The sequence below is a fragment of the Dipodomys spectabilis genome, unplaced genomic scaffold, assembly GCF_019054845.1.
Source record: "Dipodomys spectabilis isolate Male_0828 unplaced genomic scaffold, ASM1905484v1 ptg000155l, whole genome shotgun sequence".
Taxonomy (NCBI): Eukaryota; Metazoa; Chordata; class Mammalia; order Rodentia; family Heteromyidae; genus Dipodomys; species Dipodomys spectabilis.
Window position 1 is genome coordinate 1,238,931 of NW_024870832.1, and position 6,005 is coordinate 1,244,935.

The window sequence follows — 6,005 nt, forward strand, 5'->3', positions numbered from 1 at the left end:
ATCTGTTAGGACTTCATCACATTTGTGCCAACACATGACATTGAAGATAACACGGTCCCTTTGTCAACTCATATCTTCATTGTGAATTAATGACATTTGAGATCCAGCATGCCATTGTGACATTTCCAACCAGTTGTGACACAAACAAGACTACACTAAAGCTACCAGCACGACTATATTTATTTCAGCATTATTTACCATATCTAAGATATGGAACCAACCCAGATGCCCCTCAGTAGATGAATGGATCAAGAAAATGTGGCATATATATACACATACATACAATGGAATTCTATGCCTCCATCAGAAAGAATGATATTGCCCCATTTGTTAGGAATTAGAAAGACTTAGAAAAAATTATATTCAGTGAAGTAATCCAGCCCCAAAGAAACATAGGTTCCAGGTTTCCCTTATTTGCAATCACTAGTATATGTCTGAGTCAAGCAGAAAAGGTCAGATAAGTTGATGTTACTGGAATGAACCCTAAGATAAGTATTCCAATTTTTTTTCCTTTCATGCAATTTTTTCTATCATATTTATAAGATGATTTCTATGTTGCTTTGTATGTCCCTCCCCCACAGTATAACCCATACTTTCACTGTATTTGATGTTGGTATAGTTTGTGGAGGGGAAGGGAAAAAAATAACAAATCATTTAACTAGGGATACAGGAGGACCCATTGCAACAATGAGATGTACAAGTCGTTTTGTCGAAAAACGAACTTAAAAACTTTGGTGGGGGTTGGGAGGAGGATTGAGTGGGGAGAGAGGAGGAGTATGGGAAGAGTTTGGAAGGGGAAACGAGGAGGCAATAATGCTTGATAAGAAATGTACTCGTTATCTTGCCCATGTAATTGTAACTTTTCTGTACGGTATTCTCACAATTAAAAAAAAAAAAACACAAGACATTACAAACCCCCTCCCAAAAAAATTGTGACAGCACAAACCTATTATAGTAGAAACACATTGTGATCTAATAGCCATTGTGGTAGCACAATACCTTTGTGATCCCACATTTCCATAGTGATATCACTAACCCACTGTGAAATTCCAATCCTCTCACACCCACTCCAGGTATGAAATGTGATACCCGAATCCAGTGTGACATTTAGATCATAGTGACATCACACTGATAGATGTTAAGAGCATTTTGTCACATTCTGACAACACACACCTGGTAGGACTTCATCACTTTTGTGACAACGCATGCCTTTGGAGATACCACAGTCCCTTTATGAGCTCATATACTCATTGTGAGTTAATGACAATTGAGATCACAAGTGTCATTTTGATATCACCAACCCATTTTGACATCACACACCTCTTGTAAACATCACTAGTGTGGCATCACCAATTGTGATATGAAAACCTTATTAAGCTATCATATTGCAACATCACATTGCCATTATTATATCACTGTTCCATTGTGTTTTCTAAAACCTAGTATGTCTTCATAGCATTTTAGAAAATTCATGGTCTTTTATACTTCAGTCTTCTTCTGTGAACTCATATCCTCATTGTGAAATAGTAGCAACTGAAATTGGACATGTGATTTTGAGGTATGACTTCACAAAACTATTTGATTTCATTACCATTTTGACATCCAAACCCATTGAGAACTTTCATTACCATTTGACATCACTATCACATTTTGACATCCCAAACCTATTAAGACCTCTTAGCACCTTTGATAAAAACATATGACCTTTGTGACATCACAGTCGCTTTGTGTAACTATACCCTCATTATGAACTTCCAATTGGTATCAGACATGCCATTGTAATATCACGAACCCTTTGTGGCATCACCAGTGTGACATAACATTTTCATTATGACAGCGTCAACTACTTTTGATATCACAAAAGTACAATGACAAGATAGCATTATGAGATCACATTGTCATTGTGAAGTTACAGATAGATTGTGAATGCTTATTTTTAATTGTTTTTTTTTTCCGGTTGTGGGGCTTGAACTCTGGGCTTGGTTGCTGTCCCTGCTCTTCTGCTCTAGGTGAGCACTTTATCGCTTGAGCCACAGCACCACTTCTGGTTTTCTAGTTGTTTTTATTGGAGATGAGTTTTATGAACTTTCCTGCCTGAGCTGGCTTTGAACTGCGATCCTCAGATCTCAGCCTCCTGAGTAGCTAGGATTACAGGTGTGAGCCACCAGTGCAAAGCTATTTCATTCTATTGCAAATTTGACATATGTGTTGATATCAGAAACATAATGTGACCTCATAACCATTGTAACATCATAAATCAGCAGTGACATCAAATTGTCATTATGACACCATCAACTCATTGTGACATCACCAAACAACAATGGCATCATAGCAGTATAAATCACAGTGACATTGTTACATCATAGACGTAACATTGTAAAGGCTTATTGTATGAATTCATTCTATTTCAGAAACCCATTTTGACAATATATAACCATTCTGATATCACAATACATTGTGACATCACATTGCTATTGTGATATCATTAACCTGCTGTGCCATCACAAACCAGTCCTGTCCTTATAAGTTTTGTGCCATGCTGCCCTCGTTATATATTAGGTCCTTGTGAGCTCATAATCTGTTTTCAATCTCATATTTCTGGTATGACATGTGATATCAGAAATCCCCTGTGACATCATATTGCCAGATTTCATGAATATTGTGTCACATTGTGACATCACAAAACTGTTAGAACAGCATTACGTTTGTGACAACACATGCTTTTGGAGACATTACAGTCACTTTTTGAACTCATATATTCATTCCCAATTAATGACAATTGAGATCTGCCATGCCACTCTGACATCATGAACTCATTGTGACATCACAAATTTATTGTGCTCATCACGAGAATGGCATCAACAACTAATTGTGGTATGAAATCATTATTTTGACATTATATTGTGGTATTGCCGTCGTGACATCATTGTTCCATTGTGTTTTTACAAAACTACTATGGCGACATCACATCTTAGAAAATTCATGGTCTTTGAGATTTCAAGCTTTTTTCTGTGAACTCATGTACTTATGACCCCTAAAGCAAGGACACAAGCCATTGAGTCAAATTTAATATAATAAAACAATTTACAATAGAAAGGGGACTGTGATTACCTTATCCTGGACTGGATACCCAGGTCCAAGATCATCCTTGACCAACAAACCTCAGAACTTCAATGGGCAGCACCACCCTTTTTAATTGGTCTGCAAACCACCATCCAAAAAATTATGATCTCCAAAGCTCCAAACCTCAATGGGCAAGGCTTTTTACTTTTCCATTCCTCCCTCCTTCACTACAAAGCTGTCCTTCCTTCCTGGTCTTTCCCTTTATCCCTTCCACCACTTCCTTCTTCTCTTCCACTCTCCTCCACTCTCCACAGGCCTGCCCTACTCTGCCCCCTTGACCACTTGCCAACCTTCTGCTCTCCATCAACTTCCTCTCTTCTCAGATTTTTCTCTTTATTCCATCCAGGTAGCACCCATTTTTATTTCCCCTTCCAATGCTCTGAAAATGCAACCTATATATAGGTTTACCTCTCTTTACTCTAACGGGTCTTCTGCCTAACAATTTTCAACAATCACTTCCCAAACTGCCCAATGCTCAATCACTCCTTGACAGCTCACCATGTGAGGCTTGACACTTCACCTTTGGCGGCATTCCCCACACTCTCCGGTGGGCCAGGCCAAGAATTTACAATGATTATCAGCTCAGACAGATAATTCTGGCCCCACTGGTTATTACATTATCCTCATAGTGAATTAGAAGAAATTGAAATTGTATATGTCATTGTTATATTACAAACTTGATGAGACATCACTAAACCATTGTGACCTAATCACCGTGGTGACATCACAAACTCATTGGGATATCACACTGACATTGTGCCACCATGATCACATTGTGACATCCCAAACCTATTATGACCTCAGAAGCTTTGAAAGAAAGCATGGCCTTTGCGAAATCACAGGCCTTTTGGTATCCATACCCTTATTTTGAGCTAATGACAATTGAGATGAGACATGTCATTTTAACATCGCAAAACCTTTATGACATCATCACCAGTGTAATATCACAATGTCATTATGACAACATCAGCCCATCATGACATCATAAAACAATGACATCATAGCATTATGATATCACATGGTCATTGTGATGCCACAGACACATTGGAATGCCTATTCTGTGATTTCATTCTATTTCAAAAGTGGCAGGTTTGTTGATATCAGAAATACATTGTGACCACATAATGTTTATGACATCACAATACCTTGATGACACCATATTGCAATTATGATATCACTAACCCACTGTGACATCACAAACTTTCTTATTCTCATAAATTTTTGACATGCTTCCAGTGTGATCCCTTTGGCCTCTCTGAGTTCATAAATTGTTTAACTCATGATACTTCAGGTATGACATGTGATATCAGAAATCCACTGTGACATCATGACCACTGTGACACACTGCCAGATATCTTGACCACTGAGTCACATTGTGACATCACAAACCTGTTAAGACTCATGACACTTGTGCCAACATATGCCTTTGGATACATCATTAACCCTTCTGAACTTATATATTCATTGTCAATTAGAGATCTGGCATGAGATTTTGACATCACCATCTCATTGAGAAATCACAAACCTATGTGACCTCATCACCTGTATGGCATCACCAACAATTTGTGACTTCAAAACAATACTATCCCATGTAATGGTAACATCACATTACCAATGGGATTTTCACCATTGCATTTTCACCAACCAATTATTTCCTCATAATATTTTACAAAATTTATGGCCTTTCTGACTTGAAGCTCCTTATGTGAACTTGTATCTTCATTGTGATCTAGTAGAATGAAATTGGACATGTAATGGTGATATTACAAATTCATTGTGACACCATTATCCAAGTGTGACCTTATCACCACTGTGACATCACAAACCCATTGTGACATCACATTGCCACAGTGATATCTCGGTCACCTTGTGACATCCCAAATCTGTTGTGACCTCTTAGCACTTTTGAAAAAGCACATGGTACTTGTGACATCACAGTCCCTTTGGGTAACCATATCCTCATTGTGAACAAAGGACAACTGACATCAGACATGCCATTGTAACATTACAAACACTTTGTCACATCATCTCCAGAGTGAGATCACATTGTTGTTATGATACCATCAAATCATTGTGACATCCCAAAATGACAATGACGTCATAGCATTATGACATCACATTTTCATTGTTAGGTCATAGAGACAATGTGATTGCCTATTCTGTGGTTTCATTATATCTCTAATGTGACATATAGGTTGATTTCAGAAACCCATTGTGACCACATCACCATTGTGATATTACAATCCCTTTGTGACCTCATATTGACATTGTGATATTATTAATGCAATGTAACATCACAAACCTCTCGTCCTCATAAATTTTGTAACAAGTGTCTACCTTGACCTGGGCTAGATGCCCACAGCTAAATGCAGCTTCAACCATGAACCCTCAGACCTCCAAAGAGCAGCAAAACTATTTGTTATCTGGCCTGCAAATAAGCAACCCCAAAAATAATGATCTCCAAAGCTCCAAACTTCAAAGGACAAGGTTTTTTTCTTTCTATTCATCCTCCTTCTCTACAGACCTGTCCTACCTTTCAGGTCTTTTCATTTTTTTCCTTTCACCATTCCCTTCTTTTCTTCAGGCTTCTCTACTCTTGACAGGCCTGCCCTGCCCTGTCCAGGTGGCCAGTTGCCATCCTTCACCTCTTGGTCTCCTTCAATTTCCTCTCCTCCCAGGTTTTTACCCTCCTGCAGTCTCTTTACTTCTTTCCTTCCAGGCCTTTCCCTCTTTTCTCTCCCCTTCTGTTGCTCTGAACATGCAGCCTATGTATAGGCTGTACCCTTCCCCCACTGCAGTATGTTTCCTGCATAACAGTTTTCAATCATCACTTCCCAAATGTCCATGCCCAATCACTTCATGGCAGCTCACAATGTGGGGCT